We start from the raw sequence: 13,565 nt of genomic DNA on the forward strand, positions 1-13,565 counted from the left end.
GTGTGGCTGTGTGTTTGTTTCTGTGTGTGTTTCTATGTGTGTGGCTGGGTTTGTTTCTGTGTGTGTTTCTATGTGTGTGGCTGGGTGTGTTTCTCTGTGTGTTTCTGTATGGCTGTGTGTGTTTCTGTGTGGCTGTGTGTGTGTTTCTGTGTGGCTGTGTGTGTGTGTTTCTGTGTGGCTGTGTGTGTGTGTTTCTGTGTGGCTGTGTGTATGTTTCGGTGTGACTGTGTGTGTGTTTCGGTGTGGCTGTGTGTGTTTCTGTCTGGCTGTGTGTGTTTCTGTGTGTGTGTGGCTGTGTGTTTCTGTGTGGCTGTGTGTGTTTCTGTGTGTGTGTGGCTGTGTGTTTCTGTGTGGCTGTGTGTGTTTCTGTGTGGCTGTGTGTGTTTCTGTGTCGCTGTGTGTCTTTCTGTGTGGCTGTGTGTGTGTTTCTGTGTGGCTGTGTGTGTGTTTCTGTGTGGCTGTGTGTGTTTCTGTGTGGCTGTGTGTGTGTTTCTGTGTGGCTGTGTGTGTTTCGGTGTGGCTGTGTGTTTCTGTGTGGCTGTGTGTGTGTGTTTCTGTGTGGCTGTGTGTGTTTCTGTGTGGCTGTGTGTGTTTCTGTGTGTGTGTGTTTCTGTGTGGTTGTGTGTCTGTTTCTGTGTGTGTGTTTCTGTGTGGCTGTGTGTCTGTTTCTGTGTGGCTGTGTGTGTTTCTGTGTGGCTGTGTGTCTGTTTCTGTGTGGCTGTGTGTGTGTTTCTGTGTGGCTGTGTTTCTGTGTGGCTGTGTTTCTGTGTGGCTGTGTGTGTTTCTGTGTGGCTGTGTGTGTTTCGGTGTGGCTGTGTGTGTTTCGGTGTGGCTGTGTGTGTTTCGGTGTGGCTGTGTGTGTGTTTTTGTGTGGCTGTCTGTGTGTGTTTCTGTGTGGCTGTGTGGTTCTGTGGCTGTGTGTGTTTCTGTGTGGCTGTGTGTTTCTGTGTGGCTGTGTGTGTTTCTGTGTGTGTTTCTGTGTGTGTGTTTCTGTGTGGCTGTGTGTGTTTCTGTGTGGCTGTGTGTGTGTTTCTGTGTGGCTGTGTGTGTGTTTCTTTGTGGCTGTGTGTGTGTTTCTTTGTGGCTGTGTGTGTGTTTCTGTGTGGCTGTGTGTGTCTTTGTGGCTGTGTGTGTGTTTCTGTGTGGCTGTGTGTGTGTTTCTGTGTGGCTGTGTGTGTGTTTTGTGTGGCTGTCTGTGTGTGTTTCTCTGTGGCTGTGTGTGTGTTTCTCTGTGGCTGTGTGTGTTTCTCTGTGGCTGTGTGTGTGTGGCTGTGTGTGTGTTTCTGTGTGGTTGTGTGTTTCTGTGTGGCTGTGTGTGTTTCTGTGTGTGTGTTTCTGTGTGGTTGTGTGTTTCTGTGTGTGTGTTTCTGTGTGGTTGTGTGTTTCTGTGTGTGTGTTTCTGTGTGGCTGTGTGTGTTCTGTGTGTGTGTTTCTGTGTGGCTGTGTGTTTCTGTGTGTGTGTTTCTGTGTGGCTGTGTGGTTTCTGTGTGTGTTTCTGTGTGGTTGTGTGTTCTGTGTGTGTTTCTGTGTGGCTGTGTGTGTTTCGGTGTGGCTGTGTGTGTGGCTGTGTGTGTGTTTCTGTGTGGCTGTGTGTGTTTCTGTGTGGCTGTGTGTGTTTCTGTGTGTGTGTTTCTGTGTGGCTGTGTGTGTTTCTGTGTGTGTGTTTCTGTGTGGCTGTGTGTGTTTCTGTGTGTGTGTTTCTGTGTGGCTGTGTGTGTTTCTGTGTGGCTGTGTGTGTGTTTCTGTGTGGCTGTGTGTGTTTCTGTGTGTCTGTGTATGTTTCTGTGTGGCTGTGTGTGTTTCTGTGTTTCTGTGTGGCTGTGTGTGTTTCTGTGTTTCTGTGTGGCTGTGTGTGTGTTACTGTGTGTGTGTTTCTGTGTGTGTGTTTCTGTGTGGCTGTGTGTGTTTCTGTGTGGCTGTGTGTGTTTCTGTGTGGCTGTGTATGTTTCTGTGTGGCTGTGTGTTTCTGTGTGGCTGTGTGTGTGGCTGTGTGTGTGTTTTTGTGTGGCTGTCTGTGTGTGTTTCTGTGTGTGTTTCTCTGTGGCTGTGTGTGTTTCTGTGTGTGTTTCTGTGGTTTGAGACATTCCTCGCGCGTTGTATGTAGCAGACATGAAATCTTTGCTATTGCTGGAACAACCACTGGGCCATCCTCAATTTCAACATCCTCCAATGTAGTAATGGGTATTACGTTTGCAAAGCATATCCTTCTATGATTCTTATGGAGACGTCTACAGAAGCAGGCCACAGTCTTAACTTGTTGAATTTCCCTCCCTGGCAGATAAACTGCACTATCAGGGTCTCTAATCACCTGCTTTGTGGCCTGCTGTAAATTCCTAATGTTACCCTCCCTGTAGCGCTCTATCTATGTTCGCAGACAAGATGGCAAGCCACAGTGGTCCCAGAACAAAGGCCAGTTATCTATAACTGAAGACCAGTTATCTATAACGCTAAAGCCTTGCTGTCTACAGAATCGCGCCAGCCCCTGATTTAAAGATGTCAGCCTGCTAAATGCCTCATCATTACCCTGGGAGGGGAGGGGACCAGAGACTATTAATCGATGCCGACACATCTTTCTGGCAAGGTCACAAGTCCTCTCTATGTCCATTTTTGTGACCTCTGAGTGCTTCATCCTGACATCATTGGTGCCAACGTGAATAACTATGTGACTATATCTCATGTCATGTTCCTTCATCTGTCTTCCCTTCTGCAGCGTCAGCACCCTAAGATGAGATACAGTGTTGGGAGCTCTGGCCCCAGGAATACATTTAACGTCAGCTGGCGTCTGTAACCTGACTTTGCGGGTGATAGAATCCCCTATCACTAAAGTCCGGTGTTTCGGCCTGGAGACAAGAGTGGAAGTCACTTGTGGGCTCAGAGAATTCACATCAGGCAGTTCCAAAGGGGAGAACTGATTCACAGTTCACAGTGGCGAGTGTGATCGGGGTACTGCAACAGGGCACCAAGCCCTACGGGGCTTCCTTCGCCTAGCCACAGTCCGAAAGCCGTCCTCCACAGCCGGCATTTCTAGGCTGATGCTAGTGGTCTCGCAAGTCGGCCCAACACTAACCACATCTGGAGTGCCCGTAACATCTAACTCCACTGAGCAAAGAAGCTGCTCTAATTTACAGACACGGCTCTCTAAGAGAGCCACCCTATCTTCCAACATCATGCAGGATTTACAGAAGGTGTAAAGTAGGTAAAGTAGTGTACTTTGTGCACTAAGAAATTCAAGAGTGTAGCCAAACAAGCACGAGATAACCAATAATGGATAAGATAACCACTCCTAAGGCTCACACAGGATTCACACAGGATTCACACAGACATAAATAAATGAATTAAAATTCACAGCAGTTACACTGAAAAAGTAGCAGAAGTATTAGACTTGTAGGAACAGTAAAAAAAAAAATAAAAATAAATAAATAAATAAATCTTCAACTGACCAAAACCTTTTTTCCCCCCCAAATTGAGATGCCCTCCGTTTTAAAAAAAAAAATACATCCTGATGTGCAGCAGCCGGCTGAAAGAGCGTTGCTCAGAGTCTATGGAGTTACATTTGTGTCATTTATATCCGAAAGGAAATGCTTTTGACAAAAACTACAGATTTTTTTAAAATTTCTATTTATGTCCAGAGATCATGGATCCATCATGTACATCAAGGATCCAGTGACCACGTACAGATAAAATCTGTACGTGGTCACTGGATTTTTATTTATGTCCATAGATCAAGGATCCAGTGACCAGTTTCATATTTATTTACTTTAAGACTCAATAAAATGTTGTTGACATATAAAAGCCATAAAGCCTACATTTAGTAACAGAAAATTCACAAGAGGTATTGATATGGTAATCAATAAAGAATCGGCTCGATAATTGCATCAATATCGATAAAATTTTATCAATGCCCATCATGAATTGTATCGCACCAAACTATCATGTCGCATTGTGAAGAATTGAATCATCATCAAATACATATCAAATAGCATCAAATTGGGAACAGGGGTGAATCTTATCGCATTGTATCGTCAGTATTGTCATGTATCGTCATGTGTCGCTATATGTATCGTATCAGTGGTAGTGTATCGGCGTGCGTATCGAATTGTTGTCAGTGATGAGATTCACATGCCTAGTGAAGGCAGGGCGGGCCAGTTTTTAGGGGGGGACAGTTCGGTCTGTGACACGTGATCCTTATTTTCCTGGTTTACAGTGTGAACAAGAGAGCGTGATGTTTAACCGTGCCAGAGGCTGCTGATTGGTCCAGCAGACTGTGACCAATGCCCCATTAGAAACTAACATAAGATAACTAGACTGGGGTCATGATGCCTGCCACTGCGCCTGTGAAGCCAGAGGTGAAATCATGACCGTGGACAGAGGGAGATTGCAATGGTTCTTAAAGGTGTTGTTGCTTAATGCTGACAAATTATACTGTATTTTTTGTCTTTCTGATGCCTGATTCTGTGTTGTCTTTTCTGTAATTGTCCTGTGCACCGGCAACATTTCCTTTATATTTGTTTTTTTGTAAATTGTCCAGTAATTACCTCCGCCAAGGAGGTTATGTTTTCAGTCGTGTCCGTTTGTTTGTTGGTTGGTTTGTTCGCAGCATTACTCAAAAAAATCCTCAAAGGGTTTCAGTGAAATTTTTACCAGGGGTGTATCTTGGCCTAACTTAGAAGTCATTAAATTTTGGTAACGATCCGGATCCAGTAATTTGTTTTAAGGATTCTTTATCATTGCAGGACCAATGTCAACATTTTTGCATCTAACTTCATGAAGGCGGGTCACAAAGGCTGAACAACAATAATTTAGCATTTGTTTCTCCTCATTGAATAAACTTGTTATTAGAAAATAAAAAAAAACTTGTGTAGTTCATGCGATTTCTCTTTATAAATACATTTGCTGAAGATCTAAGGGTTGAACCCTCTGGGGCCGACGCCATCGTATACGACGGCTGAGACCAAGCTTTACTAAATTATAAATACTTTTTTAATGATATGAGATAGAAACTTACTTTTTTCCTGAAAAGTTAACTCCCCAGATTTTCAAGCCACCATCCACCATCTTTGTACTCCTCATAGAAGCTGTGTGATGATATAATCAATGTGAGTGTCCAATTGGAATTGGTTCACCGTCACATGGTTTTCCAAAATCCAGTCGTAGGGCAGATTCACCTCACGTGACACACCAAAGATTGTTTTTAGGAGTGATTGTGTTACAAGTTGGCCCGTTTGAATAGCCCCCTGGCTGCTCCAATGCGCTCTGCACCATTATGCACAGCGAAAGTGAAAGTGAGCAGACGGAGAGCCTCTCATACAATCTCACATGCTCAAACAGTGTGTAAGTATCAGGATTGCTTGACTAGTTTTCCATTGAATGTTACTGGATAAGCCTGTGGCAAGCTCTCTCGCTCCGGCGTAAAGCACTGTTTACTATATCAATGGCGCGAGGGGGGAGGGGCCGCTCCTCAAACTGAATGAGCCTCGAAGTGTAAATGTTGCTTTCAGAGCAGGAGAGAACAAACACAGTCAACTTCATACAACCCCTGGCAAAAATGATGGAATCACCGGCCTCGGAGGATGTTCATTCAGTTGTTTAATTTTGTAGAAAAAAAGCAGATCACAGACATGACACAAAACTAAAGTCATTTCAAATGGAAACTTTCTGGCTTTAAGAAACACTATAAGAAATCAGGAAAAAATGTGGCAGTCAGTAACGGTTACTTTTTTAGACCAAGCAGAGGAAACAAATATGGAATCACTCAATTCTGAGGAAAAAATTATGGAATCATGAAAAACAAAAAAAATGCTTCATCACTAGTATTTTGTTGCACCACCTCTGGCTTTTCTAACAGCTTGCAGTCTCTGAGGCATGGACTTAATGAGTGACAAACAGTACTCTTCATCAATCTGGCTCCAACTTTCTCTGATTGCTGTTGCCAGATCAGCTTTGCAGGTTGGAGCCTTGTCATGGACCATTTTCTTCAACTTCCACCAAAGATTTTCAATTGGATTAAGATCCGGACTATTTGCAGGCCATGACATTGACCCTATGTGTCTTTTTGCAAGGAATGTTTTCACAGTTTTTGCTCTATGGCAAGATGCATTATCATCTTGAAAAATGATTTCATCATCCCCAAACATCCTTTCAACTGATGAGATAAGAAAAGTGTCCAAAATATCAATGTAAACTTGTGCATTTATTGATGATGTAATGACAGCCATCTCCCCAGTGCCTTTACCTGACATGCAGCCCCATATCATCAATGACTGTGGAAATTTACATGTTCTCTTCAGGCAGTCATCTTTATAAATCTCACTGGAACGGCACCAAACAAAAGTTCCAGCATCATCACCTTGCCCAATGCAGATTCCAGATTCATCACTGAATATGACTTTCATCCAGTCATCCACAGTCCACGATTGCTTTTCCTTAGCCCATTGTAACCTTGTTTTTTTCTGTTTAGGTGTTAATGATGGCTTTTGTTTAGCTTTTCTGTATGTGAATCCCATTTCCTTTAGGCGATTTCTTACAGTTCGGTCACAGACGTTGACTCCAGTTTCCTCCCATTTGTTCCTCATTTGTTTTGTTGTGCATTTTCGATGTTTGAGACATACTGCTTTAAGTTTTCTGTCTTGACTGTTGTGTGGGCCGCCAGAAGAGGAGGTACTGCTGGCCCACCACCAGAGGGCGCCCTGCCTGAAGTGCGGGCTTCAGGCACGAGAGGGCGCTGACGCCACGGACACAGCCGGGAGTGACAGCTGTTACTCATTACTTCCTGACAGCTGTCACTCATTCTTCATCATCTCACTCCATAAAACCCAGACGTCATCTCCACCTCATCGCCGAGATATCGTACTTCATTGAAGGTAATATCCTGGTTCAACAACCCCTCCCACCATCCCCTGAAGCATACATAAGCCCTCCTGAGCCGTACGGAGGTTGTGTGGAGACGTGCGCGGACTTTCTTATGCAGTGTTCGCTCGTCTTCGCACAACGTCCCGTCATGTACGCGTCAGATGCTAGTAAAATAGCTTATGTGATTGCTCTGCTTCGGGGTAAGGCACGCGCCTGGGCTACGGCGCTCTGGGAACAGAACTCACAGTTGTTATCAGCATACACTGGGTTTGTGGGGGAGTTCAGAACAGTGTTTGATCACCCTAACAGAGGAGAGACCGCTTCAACTGTGCTGCTGTCAATGAGACAGGGACGCGAGAGCGTAGCCGCTTATGCAGTCAACTTCCGCATCGCAGCTGCGAGGTCCGGCTGGAATAACGTTGCGCTCCGCGCCGCCTTCATAAACGGACTGTCGTTGGTTCTGAAGGAGCAGCTGGTAGCTAAGGAGGAACCGCGGGATTTAGATGGGCTTATCGATCTCGCTATACGGTTAGACAATCGGTTGGAGGAACGCCGTTGGGAGCGAGGCGAAGGACGTGACCGGATACGCGCCGCCCCTCTCCCTTCCGGGTTCGAAAAGGGGCCGCCCTCCCCACGCTCCACAGCCGCAGCGCTTTGTGGGGCAACAGCTCCCCCTGCTGACGTTGTTAGGGAAACGCACAGGGCCAAAATGAGGAGGCTGATCCGCAGGGAGTGTTTTCTCTGCAGCTCAAAGGAGCACATACAGAAAAACTGCCAAACGGCCAAAACGACAACACTCGCCCTTAGAGACTGGGCTAAGGGGGGGGTCAAAACATTCAAGTGAGACACACACAGATTGCCACACGACTCCCATTCACAATCCTGAATGGGGATTTAACCCTTCAAGCCCCAGCACTGGTGGACACGGGGTCAGAAGGGAATCTGCTAGACAGCAGATGGGCAAGGGAGGTAGGGCTCCCTCTGGTGGCGCTTCCTTCGCCATTGCAGGTGCGGGCACTAGATGGCACCCTCCTCCCTTTACTCACACACAAGACACAACCAGTAACTCTGGTGGTGTCTGGAAACCATCGGGAGGAGATTGAGTTTTTTGTAACTCCTTCTACCTCCCGCGTGATTTTGGGCATCCCATGGATGTTGAAGCACAATCCCCGGATTGATTGGCCGTCTGGGGTGGTGGTTCAGTGGAGCGAAACCTGCCATCGGGTGTGTTTAGGATCCTCGGTTCCTCCCGGTTTACAGGCTAAGGAGGAGGTCAAAGTCCCTCCCAATCTGACGGCAGTGCCGGTTGAGTACCACGATCTTGCTGACGTCTTCAGCAAGGATCTGGCACTCACCCTTCCCCCGCACCGTCCGTACGATTGTGCCATTGATTTGGTTCCAGGCGCTGAGTTCCCGTCCAGCAGGCTGTACAACCTCTCACGACCTGAGCGCGAATCAATGGAGACCTACATCCGGGACTCATTAGCTGCCGGGCTGATCCGGAACTCCACCTCCCCGATGGGGGCAGGTTTCTTCTTTGTGGGCAAGAAAGATGGCGGACTCCGTCCATGCATTGATTACAGGGGGCTGAATGAGATTATGGTTCGCAATCGATACCCGTTGCCATTGTTGGATTCCGTGTTCACCCCCCTGCATGGAGCCGTAGGAAGCTGCAACAGTTCCTCGGCTTCGCTAATTTCTATAGGAGGTTCATTAAGGGCTACAGTCAGGTAGTTAGCCCCCTGACCTCTCCAAAAGTCCCCTTCACCTGGTCGGATCGGTGCGAAGCCGCGTTCAAGGAGTTGAAACGACGGTTCTCTACTGCGCCAGTTTTGGTGCAGCCCGACCCTAGCCGCCAGTTCATGGTGGAAGTGGACGCCTCTGACTCAGGGATAGGAGCCGTGCTGTCCCAGAGCGGAGAGACTGATAAGGTTCTTCACCCGTGTGCCTACTTTTCACGCAGGTTGACCCCGGCTGAACGGAACTATGACGTCGGCAATCGAGAACTCCTTGCGGTGAAAGAGGCTCTTGAGGAGTGGAGACACCTGTTGGAGGGAGCGTCTGTGCCATTCACGGTTTTCACTGACCATCGGAACCTGGAGTATATCAGGACCGCCAAGCGGCTGAACCCCAGGCAAGCCCGCTGGTCACTGTTCTTCGGGCGTTTTGACTTCCGGATCACCTATCGCCCCGGGACCAAGCACCAGAGGTCAGATGCCTTGTCCCGGGTACACGAAGAGGAGGTCAAAACTGCACTGTCGGATCCACCGGAGCCTATCCTGCCTGAGTCCACTATCGTGGCCACCCTCACCTGGGACGTGGAGAAGACCGTCCGGGAGGCCCTGGCACGGAGCCCGGACCCAGGAACAGGTCCGAAGAACCGTTTATACGTCCCACCAGAGGCCAGAGCTGCAGTCTTGGACTTCTGTCACGGTTCCAAGCTCTCCTGTCATCCAGGGGTGCAAAGGACCGTGGCAGTTGTCCGGCAGCGCTTCTGGTGGGCGTCTATGGAGGCCGACGTCCGGGAGTATATCCAGGCCTGCACCACCTGTGCCAGGGGCAAGGCAGACCATAAAAGGTCCCAAGGACTTCTCCAGCCATTACCCGTGCCTCATCGCCCCTGGTCCCACATCGGCTTGGATTTCGTCACGGGCCTCCCGCCGTCCCAGGGCAACACCACCATCTCCACGATAGTGGACCGATTCTCCAAGGCGGCCCACTTCGTGGCCCTCCCGAAGCTCCCAACAGCCCAGGAGACAGCAGACCTTCTGGTCCACCACGTCGTCCGTCTGCATGGGATACCCACCGACATCGTCTCTGACCGTGGTCCCCAGTTCTCCTCACACGTCTGGAGGAGCCACCGTGAGCCTCTCATCCGGGTACCATCCACAGACGAACGGACAGGCAGAGCGGGCCAACCAGGAACTGGAACAGACCCTCCGCTGCGTAACATCCGCGCACCCGACGGCCTGGAGTAACCATCTGGCCTGGATCGAGTATGCGCATAACAGCCAGGTGTCTTCTGCCACCGGCCTCTCCCCATTTGAGGTGTGTTTGGGGTACCAGCCCCCATTATTTCCCGTGGTGAAGGGAGAGGTCGGTGTGCCCTCGGTCCGGGCCCATCTTCGGAGGTGCCGTCGGGTGTGGTGCACCGCCCGTTCTGCCTTGTTGAAAGCCCGGACGAGGGCCAAGACCCATGCAGACCGCCGGCGGTCCCCGGCCCCTGCATACCAGCCCGGGCAGGAGGTGTGGTTGTCAACGAAGGACATCCCCCTGCAAGTACAGTCTCCAAAATTGATGGACAGGTTCATCGGCCCCTTCCGTATCCTCAAAGTCCTCAGCCCTGCCGCGGTGAAGCTCCAGCTCCCAGCTTCACTGCGGATCCACCCGGTCTTCCATGTTTCCAGGATCAAACCTCACCACACCTCACCCCTCTGTGCTCCCGGTCCGGCGCCGCCTCCTGCCCGGATCATTGACGGGGAGCCGGCTTGGAAAGTGCGCCGGCTCCTGGACGTCCGTCGAATGGGCCGGGGGTTCCAATATCTGGTGGACTGGGAAGGGTATGGACCCGAAGAACGCTCCTGGGTGAAGAGGAGCTTCATCCTGGATCCGGCCCTCCTGGCCGACTTCTACCGCCGACACCCCGACAAACCTGGTCGGGCGCCAGGAGGCGCCCGTTGAGGGGGGGTCCTGTTGTGTGGGCCACCAGAAGAGGAGGTACTGCTGGCCCACCACCAGAGGGCACCCTGCCTGAAGTGCGGGCTTCAGGCACGAGAGGGCGCTGCCGCCACGGACACAGCCGGGAGTGACAGCTGTTACTCATTACGTCCTGACAGCTGTCACTCATTCTTCATCATCTCACTCCATAAAACCCAGACGTCATCTCCACCTCATCGCCGAGATATCGTACTTCATTGAAGGTAATATCCTCAGCCGTTTTGTGTTACAATATATCTGTATATTGTGAGTGTTTGCAGGAGTACCGGTTCCTCTTTCTGTGGAAGCTGAGTGAGTGCAGGACGGCACTCTTTTCTCCTGAGGAATCACTGCGGTACTCATCACATATTGAGTGAGAGGTGGAGGTGGCATTCCCACCGTTGTTGTTACTGGGTGTACACACACCCACACTTGACTGTGTTTGTTCTCGCCAGCAGTACCAGATCTGACAGTCGGAGACGGTGATCACCTGGGAATTCGGGACTTGGCGGCTTTGACTGTAATCATATTCTGAGATTGTCTATATATTCGTTGTGCACATTTCACAACATTAAATTGTTACTTTTTGGCTCATCTATTGACCGTTCATTTGCGCTCCCTGTTGTGGGTCCGTGTCACTACACTTTCACAACATTGACGCTTTGATGTCTTCCTTGGTCTACCAGTATGTTTGCCTTTAACAACCTTCCCATGTTGTTTGTATTTGGTCCAGAGTTTAGACACAGCTGACTGTGAACAACCAACATCTTTTGCAACATTGCGTGATGATTTACCCTCTTTTAAGAGTTTGATAATCCTCTCCTTTGTTTCAATTGACATCTCTCGTGTTGGAGCCATGATTCATGTGAGTCCACTTGGTGCAACAGCTCTCCAAGGTGTGTTCACTCCTTTTTAGATGCAGACTAACAAGCAGATCTGATTTGATGCAGGTGTTAGTTTTGGGGATGAAAATTTACAGGGTGATTCCATAATTTATTCCTCAGAATTGAGTGATTCCATATTTTTTTCCCTCTGCTTGGTCTAAAAAAGTAACCGTTACTGACTGCCACATTTTTTCCTGATTTCTTATAGTGTTTCTTAAAGCCAGAAAGTTGCCATTTGAAATGATTTTAGTTTTGTGTCATGTCTGTGATCTGATTTTTTCTACAAAATTAAACAACTGAATGAACATCCTCCGAGGCCAGTGATTCCATAATTATTGCCAGGGGTTGTATATTGCCAAGTAAGTTCTCACATACAAGGAATTTGAGGTGGTGTCACTGGTTCTCAAGACCAGGCGCCTAAGTGGCTCTACTCTACTATTTTACTCTTCCTTTTTAGATATACCTTTGTATACTGGCATAGTTCCACCTTAGAATTGGAATATAATATATACCTTACTGAATTTTCATTAACAATAAATAAAATGGACTGCATTTGTATAGAGCTTTTCCATCTGCGTCAGACGTTCAACGCGCTTTACAATAATGCTTCACATTCACCCCGATGTCTGGCTGTTGCCATACAAGGTGCTCACTACACACTGGGAGCAATAGGGGATTAAGGACCGTGCCCAAGAGCCCTTTGTGATTTTTCAGTCAGGCTGGGATTTGAACCAAGGATCCTCTGGTCTCAGGTCCAGTGCTTAATCACTTGACCATCACCTTGTCAGAGTTAAACCTGTTAAATCCGAGACAGCCCAGACATTATACACAGAGAATAATCAGACAGTGAAACTAATTCTATTCTTGCGCAAAGAGAGCAAAGATGACCGAGCCCCTCCCTCGCCTCATCTCACTGTGAAAGACCCGGTCTTGCTTTCCTCCTTTTATTCAAATACATAAAAGCCAAGAATGTCATGATTTGGGTGTGAGTGGAAGACAAACCCAGAAGCAGAGAGCAGAAAGTGAGCGGTAACAAAGGATTTATTGAACAGAATAAATATGAAAGGCTGCCTAGCCGAGTGGAGACCAGCCTGCTGAGCGGTGGAACCAGGGAGTCCGCAGTCCAAAATGGTTTCAGTCCCAGCAGATGGATCCAGAGCCAGGTGGCCGCCACAAGCTGTCGACGAGGTTGGAGAGAGAGACACAGATGGTGAGTGCTGAGCCAGTCACTTCCAGAAGCGGTTCACACAGTCAGTTAGTGACAACTTATGTGTGTTGGTAGCCGCTGCAACTGTCAAGTTGCGCCGCCTACCAGCTTGGGAAGAACAGGGGCCTGCCGCAGGGGGGGAGGGGCAGGAAGACAGGTAAAAGGAGAAACTGGAGCATGCTTCAGTCCATGTGTAAGTCAATTATTGTCTTTGTGGGTTGAGATAAGAATGGAGCCGAATAATCTCACCAAGGACTGAATAAATTCCTCTGGAGGTAAACAGTGGGCAATTGACCTTGATGCTATATAGCCTATAGTGTTGCAGCTGAGCAATGAAAAACACTTTAACAGTTCCATTTGCACAGCCAAATCCCAATTATGAATTAAGAATATTCACCCGCCTCCGAAACCTTCAGCTTCATCTGCAAGGCGCGCATCTGCTCCAAGATGTCATCCAATTTGCGTCTGAATTCAAGAGTCAACGCAGTCTGAGAATGCACTGCCTTGCCAACCTCGTTAATCATGACGGACAAGCGAGGGCCCGTGGTTCTTGATGCCGCCGTCTTGCCAATTTTCCGGTAGATCAGGGCAGCACATAACTTATCACAGCTGGTCCTGGTAAGCAGGCAATTAGACAAAAATGATTTAGTGCAGTTTCTTCCAGTTGCTCCTCTTCAGGAAAAGTTCACAGTTCAACTTGTATTACATTTTAAGCAGAGTTCAGTATGCAGCAACTCATAAAAGCAAAAGAGAGCAAACACTTAACTTGGCTGATGTGGAGCGTGGGAGTTCCGTCACAGGCTGCAGGAAAGTCTTGGTTTGCTTCAGCAACAAGCTTACCGGCTTTACCGGCTGGTGTGTGGAAACACTGAGAAAAAATACTTGAGCAAGAAAAATGACCAGTCTTACTGTGGAAGGTTTTCAGAGTT

The sequence above is a fragment of the Thalassophryne amazonica genome, unplaced genomic scaffold (genome assembly GCF_902500255.1).
Source record: "Thalassophryne amazonica unplaced genomic scaffold, fThaAma1.1, whole genome shotgun sequence".
Classification (NCBI taxonomy): Eukaryota; Metazoa; Chordata; class Actinopteri; order Batrachoidiformes; family Batrachoididae; genus Thalassophryne; species Thalassophryne amazonica.